The 20,455-nt window shown below is 41.4% G+C and overlaps 1 long non-coding RNA gene across 1 annotated transcript; it reads right to left on the bottom strand.

Annotated features, from left to right (window-relative positions):
• Positions 1 to 18,912: 18,912 nt before the first annotated feature.
• Positions 18,913 to 20,088, bottom strand: LOC123938206. Its single transcript, XR_006817688.1, has 3 exons — positions 19,973 to 20,088; positions 19,460 to 19,535; positions 18,913 to 19,056 (listed from the first exon to the last, which is right to left on the bottom strand). It is a non-coding gene; the product is annotated as an uncharacterized LOC123938206 (long non-coding RNA).
• Between the last annotated feature and the right edge of the window lie 367 nt (positions 20,089 to 20,455).

The following is a 20,455-nucleotide window of genomic DNA, read 5'->3' as shown; positions in this document are numbered from 1 at the left end:
CCATTTAAACTGTAGACAAAGATTTTTTTATATTCTTCATGTCTAAAAGCTTCTGAAAACAGAAGAAAAAGTTCAACTGCTTTATAAATAGGCTAAAGATATGAACAGATAGTTCATAAAGATAGGCAAATGGCCCTTAACAGTGTTTAAGCTCACTCATAATGATATAAATGCAAACTAAAACTTTATGGAGTTACTATATCCTATCTACCAAAATGGCAAAAAGGAAAAGAAGCTAGGCAAACTACTTTTTCAGTAAGCTGTGCACAAATAGTCAATTTTTAAACAAAATGCAAAATGGTTCGACTCCCAAGGAAAGGAATTTGGCATATCTAGCAGAGTTCCACATGTGTCTACTCTTTAACTCATAAATCTTACTTCTGAGAATCTATACCACCTACACATGGGCATATGAAAAAGTATATTGTCAGGGTAATTCAGTGCAGTATGAGTTATAATAGGAAAGGACTGGAAACAATTCAAATGTCTATCATTAAGGAGCCTGTTGAATAAGCATTGGTACATCTGCTCAGTGGAGTACTATAAAGCTATTTAAAAAAGTAATGAGAACACACACAATACACATCCACATAGTTTTGTATAGTAAAAAATGGAAGTACTATTCCAGAAGGCAGAAACACTTCCCAGCTCATTCTACGAGGTCAGTTATTGCTTTGATATGAAAACCAGACAAAGACATCATAGAAAAACTGTAGGCCAACATCTCATGAATATAGACACAAAAATCCTCAACAAATATCAGCAAATCAATACAAAAATATATAAAAAGAATTACACACCATGGTCAAGTGGAATTTGCCCCAGAAATGCAAGGCTCTTTTAACATCTGACAGTTAATTAATGTAGCTCGTTGTATCAATAAAATTAAAAACACATTATCATCTCAATAGATATAGAAAAGAACTTGACAAAATCTGACACTTTTGTAATAAAAGCACTCACCAAACTAGAAATGGGAGGGAACTTCCTCAGTCAGTTAAAGGCATCTATGAACAACCTGCAGCTAACATCATCCTTAATAGTGAACGAGTGGAGAGCTCCCCCTGAGATACGGAATAAGACAAGGATGTTCACTCTTGCCATTTCTGTTCAACATTGTACTGGAGATTCTAGCCAGGGCAATTAGGCAAGGAACAGAAACAAAGGGCATTCAGATTGCAAAGGAATAAGGAATACCATCTATTCATAGATGGCATGATCATATACACAGGAACCTTAAGGAATCTACTATAATAAATGACTAGTGGTCAATGACTAATGGTCATTTATTAGTCTGCAACTAATAAATGAGTGCAACAAGGTTGCAGAATATAAGATCAATATGCAAAAGTGGAGGGCAGAAAAGTTTAAATGATCACTTGTAAAAAAGGGACTTCTCCCTTTTAAAATTTAATTTTAGAAAACCCTGAAAATTGAAAATAGATATAAATGAAATTAATTGTGTACCAAGTTGGTGGCATAACTACATATAGAAAAATTAGTTCTCATGACAATAATATGCAGTAATTTCACTATCCATCCTGAGAGGAATGTACTCCAAGGACAAAAAGAATTGCAAGAATAATTTTATTATGATTTTTTTAAGTTTTTTTTTTTTTTACAATTTTATTTATTATTTGACAGAGAGAGAGAGAAAGAGAGAGAGAGAATACAAGCAGCGGGAGTGGGAGAGGGAGAAGCAAGTTTCCCGCTAAGCAGGGAGCCCAATATGGGGCTTGATCCCAGGACCTGAGCTGAAGGCAGACACTTAAGGACTTAGCCACCCAGGGGCCCCACAAGAATAATTCTAAAATCCTTAACCTGTTTTCAGTAACCATGTCATTGGTGGTACTGTTAGTTTTGTTATTTTGAGTCTATCATGTGTATATATCACATAAAGGATAAAGTAAAAGAGTAATATCCCGTGTGTCATTAGGAACCAGGACTTCACCGTAGGAGAAAGGAGACATAGGTGATGGTTTGATGGGGTTAAGTCTGAGAGTCTTGAATTTGAATTGGAAGTGAAAATTACAAATTTATAATGCAATTTATCTTTAAAAATATAAAAAGCATTTCCCATTTCTGTCCTTTGAAAAGACCTAGAGGTAATGACTAACATGGTAAAGATGAACATTCCTAGTGCTCAGACTGTGGTCCCTAAACATCGTTCCCGACTTAAAAGAATGAGACCTGATTCTGGGTCTATAACATTTTGTCTTACCAGAAAGCAAGGAAAAGCTATCAAAGACTATCACAGATGTTGGGGGTCAAATTTTGTCTCCAAAAAGATATGTTCACAGCCTAACCCCTGGTACTTATGAATATGACCTTACTTGGAAATAGGATCTTTGCAGATGAAATCAAGTAAAATGAGGTGATACTGGGTTTGGGTGACCCCATCACAATGACTGGTGTCTGTATCAGGAGAGGGAAATTTGGGCATAGACAGAGAGGGAGAGAATACCATGTGGTATTGGAGGCAGAGATGGAAGTGATAGGTCTACAAATCAAGTAATACCAAGGATTGCTGGGACTTGCCAGCAGCCAGAGAGGGGCATGGAACAGATTCTCTCTCAGTGCCTCCAGGAAAAGCCAAGGCTGCCAACATCTTGATTTCAGTCTTCTAGCCCTCAGAACTGTGAGACAATAACTGTCTGTTGTTTGAAGCCACTCAGTTAGTGGTACTTTGTTACAGCAGCCCTAGGAAATGAACCTGAACCCGGGTTATGTCAGACACACTCAGGAACAATTTGGAAGGAGCTACCACGGGCCTTACAAGGCACAATCTGAGCACCCACAAGGATAGTAGTTCTAATAAACTAAAACTAAAACAAACTAACATGTTTAAATCTATAAAATCATACTAATGCCTAAAAAATTAAAAAAAAAACTTGATTAGATAACTTGGGAAACAACTTGAGAACTCAGTAATGTGATAATTAATACATAAAGAAGAGAATTGAGCATTAATTCTGCCTTGGCATCCAACTCTTGATTTTTGGCTTGGTCATGGTCTCAGGGTTGTGGGATCGAGCCCCACAGCAGGCCCCACACACAGTCTGCGTCGGATTCTCTCTGTCCTTCTTCATCTGATCCTCCCCCAACCCGGGTGTTCTCTCTCTCTCTAAAATAAATAAATAAATAAATAAATAAATAAAACCTTAAAAAAAAACAAAACAAAAAGAAGTAGTATTCCAGGTAATTTGTGATAGAATATCACCATTTTGTAGTTCCTAATGAATGCATGGGTGCTGACAACAATCACCCATGACTAGTAAGGAAAAGGGAGACAAGTCATGTGTCTTTTGATACAAGTATCTGGCTCTATGATGTACTCTTGGGAAAAAAAAAACAACAACTTCAAACCTAACCTGATCAAATCTTTGGATCCAGTCCCCAATTTGCAGAAAATATGAGGGACGGATGAAGTTACTGAAAAAATATTATGGACATGCAATCAGCAAAATGCAGGGCAAAATCCTATAAGAAAACAGATTTGGTCTTTTAAACCAATAGACTGCAAGGAAAAACAAAAACAAGATAGTAAGGAAAGTCCTGGATTAGAAGTGACTTGAGAAACATTGACCAATTATAACTTGTGGAATTTAATTTAAATCTTGATTCTTATAAAAAAAACTGAAGGCAAAAAAATATTTATGAGGTAATCGGCGAGAGTGGCTGGATAAAAATTACTAGCAAATTTTTTAGGTGTGACAATTTATGTTTTAGAAGAAAATCCTTATCTTCTAGAGATAATCATCAAAGTGTTTACAGATCTAAAGATAGGTCTGGGATTTTTATCTAAAATAATTCAGCAAAAAAAAGTAAAATAAAAAATTCAGCGGAGTTTGGAGGAGATGGATGGGGGGAATGTGGGTGGAGTAGGGAGAAATTTAGATTGGTCATGACTTTATAATTGTTGAAAATGAGGTCATGGGAGTTTATCAGACTTTTCTTTCTACTTGTGACTATTTTTAACACTAAAAAGTTAAGGGCAAAAAACTTAACTGAAGGAGTGAGGGTCTCTGACCCCAAAAAACTTATAATTCAAAATGTTAGCAGGGACCAGCCAAAAAGGCCGTGCAGAGAAAGGAGCCCAGTTACCAGTTGTTTTCTCCCTGCAAGTGCCAGCCACAGGGAGAGTCCTGCCCTCACTCACCGGGCCACAGTGAAGAGTACGGAAAGGTTGAAAGCATGTCACAAATACAAAGCGTTAAGTGTTTCACAATAGTCGTTGGAAGGCAGTTCTCTTTATCTTTTTGCTGAGTTCAGGCTCAGGGCCACAACGGTCCTTTGGACTTGTGTATTTATTGCCATTGCCCCGGGTCCTTAGACACAAAGATAGATCCAGACCCCTGACTGCCAGGCCCTTCGTCTGATATCCAGACCACCCACCCACTTCCCATGGCAACTTCCATTTCAGGAAAATATTTATGGGAAGGCACCTGCTCCCAGGGTGAAAAAAAAAACCCAGCAGTGGAACTGAAATCATTTTCTCGCAGTCTAGTTTTAATCCACCACACGGTGTGTTGAGGGCATTAATGAGTTGAAGATGCCTCCCATGGGAGCAAAGTCACAAATCCCACAACATAATGACGTTTCATCACAGGAGGGCCTTGGTTTGTAACAGAGACTCATCACTGCCAGAGTGCTTGGTAAATAATGAATCACTAACGAAATAAACACCTGTGGAGTTAGACATTGTAGCTGCCAAGGTAATAATTACAATTAATACGCTCACAACACATGCAAGTCAATGGACCCCTTATTACTGACGTCATCTGGAGGCTTTCTGGCAGCAGTTGTAATTGAGAATTAGTATAATTAGCAATAATCACAATTACATGTGAAATCTCTACGGCCCCTCTATAAGACTTCTGACTCAGTCTGCACAAGCCTGTAAAGAAACTTCATGTCAAGTAGGATTATACCCATTTCACAGATAATGAAAGGGGTCAGTAACTTTCTCGACAACTAGCAGATTAATCAAAAATGTCCAGAGAGGTGTCCTTCGCCAGCCCATATAAGGACTTTGCTCTCAATAGCATCTGTGATCTGGAATTTCAAAATTTATTAAAATACTAAACTTTAAATAGCAAAGCTGTGCTAATCCAAAAAATTAGTGGGAAAGGAAATATTGCTGTTCAGGGCCTGCAGAAAATTTCCAAACTTTCCTGCAGGACACTGTTTTTCAATGAACTGTATCTTTTTATTCTGAGTTAGATTTTCTATGACTGTGTTCTGGGCTGCATATCAAATAATAAACATTTCCTGCAAAAATTAACTAAAAATGGATCACAGATCTAAATGTTAGAGCTAAAAAGTATAAACTTTCTAGAAGAAAACATAGGAGAAAAATCCTTATGACCTTGAGTTAAGCAAATAAATAAATAAATAAATAAGGAAAGGAAGGCAGAGGGTAGAAAAGAAAATGTTGATAAACTGGACTTCAACAAAATTTAAAATTTCTGCTCTTTAAAACATATTATTGAATAAATGAAAAGAGAAGCCACAGACTGGGAGAAAATATTTATAAACCACAGTTGGTAAAGGACATATCTAGAATGTATAAAAATATGCATAAGTATATATATATTGCATATTACATTCATTATATTATATACTTATTAACATATTATATAATATGTAAATGTATTTTATATTTACTATAGAGATAAAAGAGAAAGAGCGAGTGGGGGAGAGAGCCCCCACACACACAAATAATAAGAAAATAAAATATAATAATAAGAAAAACCCAATGTTTAAAAATGTGTAAAAGAACTGGACACTTCACTGAGGACATACGCATGGCAAATTAGCATAGTAAGACATGCTGACTGTTTGTAGGAAGAGAAATGCAAATTTAAAGTAAAATGAGATACCACCTATATCTACTGGAATTAAATTTAAATGACTGATAATATCAAGTTCTGGCAAGGATGCCAAGCACCCAGAAATCTCTTACTTTGTTGGTGGGAATGCCAAAATGATACGGCTACTCTGGGAAACAGTTTGCTAGTTTCTTATAAAGTTAAACATATACTTACCATACAACCCAACAGTCCTACTCCTAGGTATTTACCCAAGAGAAGTGAAACATGTGTCCACAAGAAGACCTGTATATTGACATTTACAGTAAAGACCTGGTCATGAATGATCATGTTAGCCTATTTATAACAGTTCCAAGTTAGAAATGCCTGCTCACTAGTGAATGGATAAACAGACCATGGGATAGCACACATAGGCACAGATTACTGATTCATACAACAATATAGATGAATCCTACAACCATCATGCTACGTGAAAGAAGCCAGACACAAAAGACTATATACGGTTTGACTGCATTTAGATGACATTCTGGAAAAGCCAAAACTGTAAGGGCAGAAATCAGATCAGGGGTTGCCAGCGGTAGATTCCTCTACCTAGGGGTAGAGGAAGAAATTGACTGTAGAAGGGCACAAGAGAACCTTCTGAGGTGAAGGCCATGTTCCAGATCTTGATTGTGGTGGCAATTACACAACTAGATGCATTTGCAAATGCCACTTTGAATGGTACAATCAAAAGAGTGAACATTAAAATATGTAAATTATACCTCCATAAACATCACCAAAGAAAAGCACTTGTTAAGCATCAAATGCAGTGTACTATGTAAGGTACAAGAGAAAAGTCAATCAATTAGAGAAGCGACCTTGTGAACTGAGGGATCAGTGGTTTTGGTAGAAGTATACAAATAATGTTTAAAAAATACTGAGCACTGCCAAGCTCAGGAGAATGAGCAGTAAGTGCTGGGGTGGTATATTTGTTTTGTGTGGCTGCTGTAACAAATGACCACAAACAACAGAAATGTATTCTCTCACAGTTCCAGAAGCCAAAAGTTCAACACCAGATTCACTGGGCCAACCGCCCCACCCATGCTGGCAAGGCCATGACCTTTCCAAAGGCTCTGGTTAGACTCCCCTCCTTGCTCCTCAGCTGCCGGTGGCTGCATCCATCCAGAATGCCCCTGTGTTTATCATGCCATCTCCTATGTGTGGAATCTCTCTCTGCCTCTCTCCCATGAAGATACTTTATGGACTTAGGGTCCACCTGGCTAATCCCTTGTCAGGATCCTTCACCTAGTTACATCTGCAAAGATCCTCTTTTCATATTAGGTAATATTTACAGGCTCCTGGGAACAGAACTTGGTTTCTAGGGGGTGGCCATTATCCAGCCATCTACAAAGAGTTACAATGACATTACTGTGGGTTGGGGTGGTCAAGAGTGTTTCATGGGAGAGGTAAACTCTGGCTTTGAGGACTGGACTGGAGTTCAACAGAGGCTGGATTCTTGACACAGGGAGTGGTTTTGAAAAACTATTGGTATTAGCAAGCTTTTTGGCAATACTTTGGCTTGGCTTGACCGGATGAATCGGAATGGAGGTCAAGGGTATGGGAGGAAAGAAAGTTAACAAGTTAGCTTAAGATTGGAATGTGGAAGGCACTGAGTTTTGTGATAAAGAATTTGAGCCTATAAGCAGTGAGGCACCACAGAAGGACTAAGGCAGTGAGCTGTGTGGAAGTATTGCTTTAGGGAAATGAAACTGGCAACAATTTATAGGATGAGTTAGAAGAGAAGAAAGCTACAGTCAGGAAACCAGTTTTGAAACCCATCAATCTCTGAATTGTGAGGTAAGGAGAGTTGGAATTAGAGTAGTGGCTAAGGGAGTGGAAAGCAAGGGATAGAGTCAGCAACAGGGCTGGCTTCATGGGTGTGTGAACTCCATGGTCACATGGGGTCCGACAATCTGAAGAGTCCTACATTTGGTTTATGCTCTTCTATCACTGTCTTGAAAATTTTAATAATTTTTTTTAAAGATTTTATTTATTTATTTGACAGAGAGAGATCACAAGTAGGCAGAGAGGCAGGCAGAGAGAGAGAGAGAGGAGGAAGCTGGCTTCCTGCCGAGCAGGGAGCCCGATGTGGGGCTTGATACCAGGACCCTGAGATCATGACCTGAGCCAAAGGCAGAGGCTTTAACCCACTGAGCCACCCAGGTACCCCAAAACTTTTAATAATTTTATCTTCAAACTGTGTTTCATAAGTCAAGTCCAGTTGGACAATGGACCATATGCAGGAGCATAGCACACAGGCACAATATCCACCATTCTTACCACTCTTGTGTCCTCATGTGCATAGAACATTCGAGACAAGCTATGAGCACAGACTTCCAGTAGACACAAAATGCATACGAGTTCAGTGAGATGCAAATTGAGTATAAGGCAAGTGTATTACCTCGGTAACTGGGCAACCAGAGACCTTAACGACCCCAAGAGGCCATGCTTCTTTGTTTAAACTTGGTTAGAACACAGAAAGAGGGCAATCACATTCTAAGAAACACAAGCAACCAAGGAATCCTGTTACATCCTTTCTGCCTGTGTTAGTCCCCTGTATGTGCAGAGTGTTCGCTGTTCTAGTGACAATGACACATAGCACATGTGAGCTATGAAATATGAACTCTCATCTTGGCAATTCAGCATACAAGGTAAATGCTCCAATATTTGCATTTAAAGCTGGTATGGCAGGGATGCCTGGGTGTTTCAGTCCGTTTAGCGTCTGCGTTTGGCTCAGGTCCTGATGTCAGGGTTCTGGGACTGAGCCCTGTTGTCTGGCTCCCTACTCAGTGGGGAGCCTGCTTCTCCCTCTCCTATGTTCTCTCCCTCTACCTCTCAAATAAATAAATCTCAAAACAAAACAAAAAAAACCCTGGTATGGCACAATATAAAAATGAATGGAGACATTTTGAATTTTAACTTTTCTTTCAAATGAGCATAAATAGCAAATAAAAAAACACCATGACAAATTAAGAGAGTCCACAGAAGAAAGGAAAAGCTTCATCAACAGCACTCCTCTTTGAACAGGCAGCCCTTCATCAGTCTTTTGCACTAGATTCCACTGACTACATAGCCAGTCCTGGTCAGAAGGCACCATGCAGGAAGAACCAATGCAAAAAGCAGTTTAAGCAGGTCAAGCAATCTATCCTCCACACCTGACCACAGCATCAGCATGTCAGCCAACACCGTAAACAAAGCCTCTGTTCAGAGTAAATAATCTCACTTTCACTAAAAATTGTTCTATGAAAAAATTGTGGTAAATACACAAAACATAATATTTACCACCTTAACTAGTTTTTAATATACAGTTCAGTAGTGTTAAGTATATTCACATTGTGCACAGCTAATTTCCAGAACTTTTTCATCTTGGAAAAGTATAACTTCCCACTTTCTCTTTCCTACCAACCCCTGGCAACCATCATTCTACTCTGTCTCTGTGACTTGAGATACTTGATATAAGTAGAACCAGGCAGTATTTATCTTTTCCTGCCTAGCTTATTTCACTTAACACAGGGTCTTCAAGGTCCATTCATGTTATAGCATGTGACAGGATTTCCTTCTTTTTTAAGGCTCAGTAACATTTCCTTGTGCATATATATTAAGATTTTGTTTGTCCATTTATCCGTTAATGGACATTTGAGTTGCTTCCTCCTAAACACACTTAATTTTAATTGCAGTCAAAATCTGCCTCAATTCCTTTTGACTTTGGTAGTTTATCCTTCACCTATCCATCTTTGACTCACTCCACAAAGTGAAGGTCATTCAGAGACAACTCCAAGAAAGAAAAAGAGAGAAAGAAAGAAAGGGAAAAAGAAAGACAGACAAGAAAAGAAAAGAAGAGAGATTCGGGAAAAGGGGAAATGCAGGGGACAAAATAGTAAATCAGGGTCCATTAGAAATTTGGCTTACAATGTTTTCTAAAAACTATGCTCCCATAAAGTTTCTAGATTGATCTGGAACCACTGCTTCTCACCCAGGGCTTCTCTGACTTTTTCAGGCCATGGCACATATAGGAAACAATAATATTTGTATGTCATTCAGGGGTAAACTGATGAAGTTGCTCTGTACCAAAGGGGGCTGCCCCCAGCCCACACTCCAACTCCAAGGACAGAAGGAATCAGAATCTTGGGCCCAAGTGGGATCTACTCCTGGTGGGTCAGGGGCTGCCCACACCCTGCATGAGCTGCACTGCCAGCTTACTGCCTTGTAGGGGCCCTGGTCTGACACAAGCTGCATGTTTCAATTGTCTGTAAATGACCCAAGCTGTAATTTCTCCAGCAAAAAATCTGTGAAGCAGAGGAAAGCACCTGGGCTTGGGAGTTAGTACAAGTGGAGCTCTTTCTCTTTCCATTACTTACTAATTCTGTGACTGGGCGAGATACTAAGACTAAAAATAAGACAAAAAATACATGCCTTGTAGGAATGCATGATAAATAGATAGAATGCTCCTTTGGCACCTAACACATGCCAGACCCACAGCTGATGCCACAAGATACTTGTGATCACAGTAATTGAAGTACTAAACTAGATACTATGCCATAGAGATAAGTAGCTCAAGGGAACTGTCAGTCTGCGCCTCCTTCCTTCATTGCTTTATTCATATGAACAAATACAGATTGAGGACTTAGTTTGTGCCAGACACTACCAGGTTCCAGGGAGACAACCAGTAAGCTAAAGCGTAGAAGAAAACTTCCAATGGGGATATCTGGAATGGAGCCCAGGGTATGTAATAAAGGGTCCATGTGACTTTGGGTGAATCACTTCCACTTCTCAAGTCACTGTATTAGTCTGCTCTCACAAGCAACTCTAATACCTAAGGAATTTAGAAAACCACTTCTTGCTCTTGTTAGAGAGGAATATAAATTGGCTACTGTTCTGTTTCGCTCCAAAAGTCAGAGTCAAGTTGTAGCCGGGACGTGCTGTTATGGGGAAGGGCTGAAACAAGAAGACCCCAGCCAAACTATGCATTGCATTTAATGTTTCTGCTCTGAAGCAAATGCCGCATCCACCCACATGCCATTGGCAGGGTAAGTCACCTGGCTGAGCCCATGGGGCATGGCGATGGTGGGGAGGAAAAAATAATCAGAAGCAAAGAACACAATCTACCACTACCAGTTTTCTTACTTCTGCATTGAAGATACTGGCTCGAATTCTCTATTCCTTCAATTCTATATTCAGTAATTCTATGATGCAACAAAGGAGAGAAGTAGAATTGCTAATTACTATTATGTAATTGAAGAAACCAAGAGAGCCACACTGCCATACTGCCACATGAAACACAGAATGCTCTGGACAGGGATCTATACTATCTGAGAATTCCAGTTCATCTTCTACAGGGAAATAGAAGGATAAAAATAATTTTACTAAATATGCTGTTGACGAAGACCCTGAGGTCTTCGTGAACTTCACTATACTCCTTGGTGTTAACTTTTGAGTTTGAGACAACAGGTGTATCCTAAGAACTGGGCCCTGACTTTGTCTCAATAAACTAATATTAAAATTGTAAGGCACTGGGGGAGGGGCTTGCCACTTCAAAAACCCTCTGTAGTGCATCTTTTAATGAGGTACAGAATTGTTTTTAACAATTGAGCTTCCATAATCAGTTGTTTGCAAATGTAGATTTTAATTTACTGTCAATCTGAAAAAAGGGCTGGAATGAGATAACCCTCCTCAAATACGTTGGCCATTAGGCCAATCAAATTCTGTGTTACGGATCCTGTGTCAGCCTGCAAACATAGCTTCTAGATGTTCAGATTCCTACAGGCTCATTAATGACTAGCTTCGTGTATTGTGTACTGAACTAGAAGGAAAAAATGATTTCCATTATGCTCTTACAAATGGCTATCAACCTGGAGGACCTATTTACATGCCAAGTATTATGCTGTGGCTTTTCGTTTGTGATCTTTGCTCTCATCGTATCTCTGCAAGGTTGAGTAATACTCCAGTTTTGCAGAAGATGAAACCAAGTTTTCTAGAGGTTCAATAACTTGCCTAAATACTTAACAGAGCCTATTGTCAACCAATGCTACTGTGATGCCAAGGTTCAGTCCATCCTGCTGAAGACAAAGACCAGAAAATTCTTTTACTACCTTATCTGCAAGAAGATGGAAGGCTAAAGAGCTCTTTCTCATGTTTGTAGTTCCAATTGTCATTTTCCTTCCTGGAGTTCGGAGCTATTATGCTCTAAGATTGCCGTATGCAGGATGTGACAGGATGAACTATATAGTTCACTGTAAGGAACATGGGTGCCTTGCTCTGTGTGCTTGGGAAGAAAGTTTGATTAAACAGGTTAATTGCAATATAATCTTCTATACATGAATAGCATGCACTGTACAAGAACAGCCTCTAGCTCTCCTTGGCATTAGCTTTATTTTGACTCCACTGGGGCTCCTGGCTACACGCTCAGTGGATAGGAATAAGAGCCCCAGACCCCAGTTTCAAGTGCTGATATATGCTAATTATATGGTCTTCTTGAAGTGGGAATGAACTAAGGACTCAACAGAAGAAGATAGCTTTTCCTTCTGGCTAATAGATGAGAAGAGTCACCCCATCACTTCAAAGGTACCCATGTTCATCCACCTACCGTGGGCTGTGGCCATCCATCTGCAATGTCACCAACTCGGCAGCCCTTCTAGCCACATCTGGAAAAGTTAAGTGAGTCACAGAGTTGACATGTGTTGGGGAATGCTTTCAGCACAGCATACTGACAATAGGCTAACACACTTTTCCTCCCCCTGTTTACATCAAACCTAGTATGTTATGTGAAAGTTAAAGCTTCAAGGTTTTAGGTAAGTCAATGAAAATATGTATAGTTTGATATGTACTACAACCAACAGCAAGTCTTTGGAAAGTAAGATGTGATGGACCCAGAAGGGCTCATGAGATCCATAAAAAGGGTGACCTGTCCAGGGGAAGCTAGCAGGACCCATGACAGACCCAGCGGTTGCACCCTCAGAGGACAGGTGTGTTTTGGTACCCCTCACACACACTACACAACTGTCTCTTTTCCACAGAGTCTGAGAACCCTCTGAAGAATGGAGCACGTGCTCTGTCTGAAGGACAGCACAGCTCCCCTTGAGATGGCTCAGCAGCTTTGTGGACTGACCTGGATGGTTTTGGTTTTCTATGTGTAAATTCCCAACAAGCCCCTCAAATCAAGAGCCATGTCTTAAGATTTAATTTGTTTATTTTTGTGACCTTGACAGCCTTGAGCTCAGCCACAGGGAAAACACTTCATAGCAAATCTCTCTTGTCCTAATTTGGCACGAGATATGGCAGCCCAGTACAGGAACACCGGAAGTAGTAGGATAATCTTGTGGTTCTTTTAATCATTCTCTTCTACAAGCTCTTCAGCTAAGGAGAAAATTCTCCTTATTTCTAAACCTTTTAAAATGGTGTTCTCACTCACCATACATTCATACAGGCTTTCTATTGAAATACTGATGTTTATCTTTTCTCCAAAGTCCGTGGCATCTCCTCCCTGATATAGCTTCTTGGAGAATTTGAGGAAAGAAGAGGAGGTGTGTGGCTGGGGAAAGTGGGTGAAGAAATTCCTTAGCCTTGTGACAGAAGCTTTGGACTGTAGGGGTGGTTCGACGGTGCATTTGGATCTTGTACTGGTCCCCTTAAGTCCCTTAGAACCTTGTTCAGCCTCTGATTCTCCCAGTTTCTCACTGCTGCTCCAGATCTCCATTAGAAAGAGTCATTTGTAGAATCTTTGCCATGGCCTCCTTCATTGCCATTGAGATTCAGAGAAGCTATTTTCAGAGATGAAAGCTCATCTTGGGTATTGGCTGTTTATACCAACTCAAGGCAGGGATGTGTGTGGTGAGAAGTCCAGTAAGGCAAGGCCTTCTGCTTTGTACAAATGGACTGTGAGAATATTCCTTTTAGTTAAGCTCAATAGAATCCACTTTAATTTTCTGGAGCACTTGGGGGGAAGCACAGCTACCTGACAGGAGCAGTGACGACATGAAGGTTTGGTAGAGCTCATGTTGAGTGCAAGTGGCAGAAGGAGAATTCAAATTTGGATCTGCTAACACAGCTCACCAGGAGCTCCACAATACTCTGAGTGCCCAGTGGGCTGTGTGTGGTGTCTTAGGGCCACAGACACCCCAGAGATGGATGAGCTCATGGAGGTCAGAGCAGTTCACCTTTGTATAATTATTATATACATTTTAAAGAATTTATTTATTTATTTATTTATTTAAGAGAGAGAGAGAAAGAGATCACAAGTAGTCAGAGAGGCAGGCAGAGAGAGAGAGAGGGGGAAACAGGGTCCCTGCTGAGCACAGAGCCTAATGCGGGGCTCAATGCCAGGACCCTGAGATCATGACCTGAACCGAAGGCAGAGGCTTAACCCACTGAGGCACCCAGGCGCCCCTCATAGAGACATTCTTATCTAAAATGTATTACCGTAATACTGTATTAGTGAACCTTAACATTTGGGTCGGACACACACACACACTCGGACACACACACACACACACACACCCCTACCCACCCCAACAGAGGCCCGGCACCCTGAATGACAGAAGACGTTCCAACTCACCATTTTGCTATTTCTGACGAACTCCACCGAGGTGTTAATACTGCTTCTCCACAAGAGCAGCGGAGGGGTTCTAAGCGCAGGCTCTGGTCAGACGACCTCATTATGTAACCTTGGACAACTTGAAAAACAGAAAACAAAAACAGAACAAAACAAAAAACCCTTTATGGCACACGCGGTCCAAGAGTGAGATGACGTATTTCGAGCCCATAGTAAGTACTCAGTAAATATTGGCTATTATAATTACTATTATTATTACTGTTGTTGTTGTTGTGACGTGAGGGACCCACGGTGAGGCCTGGCACCAGCTTCCGGACACCACAAATGCCCTCAGCCTCCTAACAGAAACGCTTTAAATTCTTGGCAGAGATCAATAAGCCGTTACCTTAAAAAAGGCTGTTTGGGCAGAGCAGGCCCCGCAGTGGAATTAAGGGGGGGTCTTCACCTCTGGAGAGGAGGAAGGGGGTCCCGGAGCTCCCTCGCCCCGGGCTGGGGGTGGGGCTAATCATGGCCGCCAGCCGCCCTCGTCTCCAACCACCAGGCAACCGCGTCTTTGGATCTGTTGTCGTTGGCTCAGCCCAAACCCGCACTTCCAATTTTCACACTATCTGTAAACGTTGAATTCTAAAGGCTTTCCTGTTTAATATCAAACAAGTGAGGGAGGGAAAAAAAAAAATCTCCCCCGCTCATTAGCGCGGTGCCAGACTTGCGCGGGGACATGGCGGTGACTGGAGCTCCGCGGCGCCGAGACCGCAGTAACATTTCTCAAATGGCCGAACGGAGAGCCATGCATCAGCCTACCAAAACCTCCCGTGCCATTTGCTTTAAATATTCAAGTTCCTTTGAGGTGAAGTAAGGATTAGAACCAGAAGGAAGGCAGTTTACAATCTGTTAGCCTGGCCTCCACATGCTGCAACTGTCACAAACGCACCTCCTTTCGGCAAGAGGGGTCACTGTCAGCCCCGAACCCGCCCAGCTCCATTTATGGTTCGGACCTGGACTTCCCGCCTTCCCCTCAGCTTCTGCCCGAGGCTGCTTGGCCCTCTGTCGACACCAACAGACCAACAGAAATATACCGCAAGCCACAAATACGGAGCGCGCATGTCATTTTAAATTTTCTAGTAGCCACGCTAAAAAAACCAAAAACCAAAAACCAAAACAAAACCTAAAAAAACATAAACCGGGGAGATGAATTTTAATAATATATTTTGTCTAACCCAGTATATCTCAGATTGTATCATTTCAACATGTAATCCCTATAAAAGTTGTTAAGGAGATATTTGACATTTTTTCTGGTACCAAGTCTTCAAATCGGGTGTGTATTTTATACTTACAACACACCTGGATTGGGATCCGCCACCTTTCAAAGGCTAAATTGCTACAGCGTTGGACAGCGCAGGTCTAGACTAATTCCACACACTGCACTATATCCTAAAGCAGCAGGCTGGTGGTGAAAACACCCAGCAGAGTCTGAGGAAGGTTCTTGGGAGATGAAGAATTGGGATGACCCTGTGAAACAGAATCTGTCACCACAGCTCCTTTTGAAGTGCATTTGTTTGCAATAACTTCTATAAACATCACCGGTTCCCTCTCCTTTGTTTCACAGTTTGGGCACCCAATTTATCTCTGATGGAGGAGAGTATTATTTTCTCAGCTGCAAATCATGTTAATTGGGCAGCAAATACATAGGAATGTGGAGTAAACACCCCTAATACCTTTAACGCTTTGATGACTTTTCCAGCCCCATACTGTAGGTACTGTATTGAAGGGGGTAGCAGCCCGTGTTCCTTCTAAGGACAAGCCACCGCACAATGCAGGGAAAGGGGCTCCTGGACACATTCGAAAGGGGACGCATTTCAAAGTTCTGGTCTCTGGTTACTTGCCTTTGTTTGACACTCAGCTCACATCATTTGACCACAGTAAGTGCATAAAGGCAAGTCATCAGGGGTCTTCTGACAAGTTTGGGAGGATGTTGCAGGGTCTAGAGGCATTTGTTTAAAGCACTGATGTCTTTCCCGGGGTGGGGGGCGGGTGTCCCAGATGCTTTTGCTTCTCTAACACTGCTCTTTTCTCAGCTCATGGGTTAGTGCATGCCTAACGAACTCTACTGGACCACGAGACATGCTGACCTAATCTTGGCAGATGAGTTGTAGCGATGAATGTATATGTCAGCTGAAGATCTAGACGTTGGTTTCCATAAAACCATCCAACTTTGTGCCCACTGGAACATCTTGCTGTTTGACACCTGCTGACTTGGAGCACACCAAAACCTCAGGCAAATCTTCAAATGCTTTTCTTCAGAGTCCTCAGTATGACCCTGTTTCTCTTTCTCAGATCCCGATCCTCGTTCTCCTTCCCATGGGTCCCTTTATATCTCAACAGGGATGGCATAGCCACTTGGCACTCAGAATCCCAACACCACAGAGGACCTGTAGGCTCGCATTTCTTTGCCCAACCACAACTTCAGGAAGAACATGGCTGATGTAGGTTAAGTTTAACAGCTCCTGGAAAAATGAACTTCCTTATTCCTAATTTATCTTCATCATTGTTCACCCACAAACACCTAGAGGGAGATGGTTAGAATCACCTGGGAAGCCTATTAAAATACAGATTACTGGGCCTTATAGATAATCTGATTCAGTAGCTCTAGGAGCAAGGCCTGGGAATCTACATTTATGGCTGTACTCTGGGTTCCTTTTATGCCATCTACAGCCCACACCCTCGGGAGCCCTGCCGGATATTTGTGGGAGTAATGCTTTCAATGGCAAGATTTCATGTCAATATCAATGTATAATTTTTTCCTCTGCATTCAAAAGATAGGATAATGATTTCAGCATTGCATTCTGCCAAAGGAAATGTACTTACGCATCTTTCTGATACCTCCTGGACAACCAAATCATTAAAAAGACTTATTCCCCCCGCTCCCCTCCTCCGAGTTTCAGAGAATACCTTATAGGGCAGCCAGACTTTGTTCCCAAGGGGAAACAAAAGGTGCCTACTTATTACATTGCCACAACCTGGGAAGCATCAAAGGGGTTGCCATACCCCATGGCCTCCTATCGGGAGTCTCTTTTGCTTTTTAACATGTGACCCTGTTATCCTGGCCATAGGTAATGAGACTAAGGATGGGGGCCCCATTTGGAGTCAGCCATCCATATGATGGCAGTGACTTATGAGTGACAACATCATGGAAGTGCCCCCACGCTAAAGGACAGGCATAGCTCCCCGGAGGAGCTTGCTTATGCCACTAAGAGAGGGACTCAGGGGAGGGCAGGCGGGCAGAGTAAAGCACACACAGCAATGCTGTGGTAGCATCACCATGCGGTGGGAGACCAGCGCCAGTGGATTTCCGTAACTAACGACTTACCCCGAAAGAACTAAGTTACACTGACTGTAAGAGCTAATATTTATGAAGCATGTGCTCTGCGGCAGACAAGGTACTACTTACGTGTAGTAGCTCATGTACTCCTTATAAAGACTTTATGGTTAAATGCTATGAACTGTTAATATCCCAGTTTTACATATGAGTAAACTGAGCCTTGGAAAGGACGATTTGCCCAAGATCAGCAAGTGCCAATGCTGGAATTCAAACCCAATTAATTTGTCTCGGAGCCCAAATGTGTCTTGTGGGTAGGGCTAGCTCCATAATTTGCAGGGCCCAGTGCAAGAGAAAATTATGGAGCCCCTTGTCCACAAAAAAGAAAAAAAAAAATGCCATTAATATAAAGCTTTTTCTTTTAGTGCATGATCTTGTTGTTAACTGGTCTTGGATTTATTTTTTAATGGCAGTTTAAGTATAAAAAATTAAAAAATTAAAATTCTAATATCGCCATTTATCTTTGTATTGCGCAATGCCAGTTTACTTCATATGCAGAATCACTAAAATTCTACAATTCATATTTTGTACTTTGTGCAACGCACACAAAATGAACTCATATGTTTTTATTTCACTTCTTGATGCGTTCACATTCACCAACTCACTACCTTTGGCTACTGAAGTGTAAGGATGGACAGAAAAGAACTGGAACTATGGCTTCCTCTTCCTTTTCCCTCTTTTAAGGTCCTTGTTTTAAGTGTGAGTGGTTGGCTAAAACAGAGAAGAAACACACGTAAGAAGGAATATGATAGAGGTCCTTGCTTGTTGGTGTTTCTTAGAATACCATTTGCCTTTTCCTTGCATTTGATGCAAAAGTCAGGTTTGGACGCAATTCATGGTCTCAGGCAGATGCCAGGGCTCCCTCTTACCTAGTCATCAACCAAAAACGATTACCTTGGGGCGCCTGGGTGGCTCAGTGGGTTAAAGCCTCTGCCTTCGGCTCAGGTCATGATCCCAGGATCCTGGGATGGAGCCCCGCATTGGGCTCTCTACTCCGCGGGGAGCCTGCTTCCTCCTCTCTCTCTGCCTGCCTCTCTGCCTAGTTGTGATTTCTCTCTGTCAAATAAATAAAATATTAAAAAAAAAAAACAAAAAAACACGATTACCTTCTGGTTAGTTTGAAACCACATGCACCGTGGGTCCACCAGGAATGTGTGCTGAGGGGGCATCTGAGGTGCTATGTATCACTAGATGGGCAGAGACACACATACTGTGGTAGCCCCTCTAGTCACATGCAGCCTCCATCATCCCATCGGACTTCACTTACAAAACACAAGTGAAAGGGTAGAATTATTAAGAATTTCAAGATGGTGTCAGCAGAGCATGAAATCAAGCACAGGGCCCTTTTGAGTGTGGCCTGCCGTGTGAATGCACTGGTTGTATGGCTGTGAAGGTGGGCCTGAACAGGGGAACAATCTGTAGTTTTTGTCCTCTAGTGATTGTCGGATGATGTAGAGCACTACTGCATCTGGAAAAATGTTCTAGCCATGCAGCCTCAGAAGTGGATTCCTGCCTCCCTTATTTGTTGGTGAGATTTGTTAGAACTGCTTGTGTTCAATGAAGCCCTTTCTGGGGGGCCTGTGGGACTTTTTGGACCTTTGGGATTATTCCACGGGCAGCAGGTGGGGAGAGGAGCAGCACCCTACAGAACCTCCACTCACCCACCTGGATCATGGGAGTTCACCCAGTCCATCGTTGGAGGCAGTCCAATCCCGTCTTCATTGTTCTGGACAATGGGGCTCTGGAGTGACAAGCAGGTAATAAAGGTAAGGAGGCTGGTTTCAAACTTCTCATTACCTCAAGTCCCTCAGTTGGCTCTAACTGCTGTTTCCACTAAAATGTTTTCCTGCGAAGTCATCACATTTATTTTCCTTTGTTACCTCCAGTCATCCTAGAGCTCCCTTCTTCCAACCCATCCCCTTCCTAGGTTCCTTGTCCTAAATAACTGTCTTGATTATACTACTCTTCTTAAAAATATTCATTGGCTCCCCATTGACCACTGGATTTCATTCAAGTTCTTTGTCTTGGCATTCAAGGCCCTCTCCAATCTGACCTCAACTTACCTTTCCATTTGTGTTTTCATTCTTTCCTTCTGGGCAAGAGAGCAGGGGCACCATGATCCTTGCCTTCTTTGAGCCTTAACTATGTCTTTCCTACTTCCCATCCTTTCACACTTACCGTTTACACAGTGTGCGCAACACAAGTGCATGGTGTTTATTTGTAAATCTTTCCTCCCCACAGACACATACATGGTTTTCCCTTGAACAACATGGGTTTGAACTGTGAGGGTCCACCTAGACATGGATTAAAAAAAAAAATACAGTACTGTAAATATATTTTATTTTCTTCATGATTTTTATAACATTCTCTAGCTTATTTTATTGTAAAGGATACAGTTTATAATACATATAATATACAAAATTTTCTAGCGTTCTTTATTGTAAGAAAAGTTTATAATACATTTAACATACAAAATGTAATACATATAACATATAAAAGCTTATGTTATGGGTAAGGCTTCCAGCCATAACCAATTAGGTTATGAGTAGTTAAGTTTTTGGGGAGCCAAAAACCTGGGGAGTCATGAACTTTTGACTGTGAAGGGGTTGGTACCACTAAACTCCACATTGTTTAAGGGTCAGCTGTGCAAATATATGTGCA

Source organism: Meles meles, chromosome 3, assembly GCF_922984935.1.
Source record: "Meles meles chromosome 3, mMelMel3.1 paternal haplotype, whole genome shotgun sequence".
Classification (NCBI taxonomy): Eukaryota; Metazoa; Chordata; class Mammalia; order Carnivora; family Mustelidae; genus Meles; species Meles meles.
Note: the sequence above shows the minus strand (reverse complement) of the source record. Positions and strands in the feature narration are given on the sequence as shown.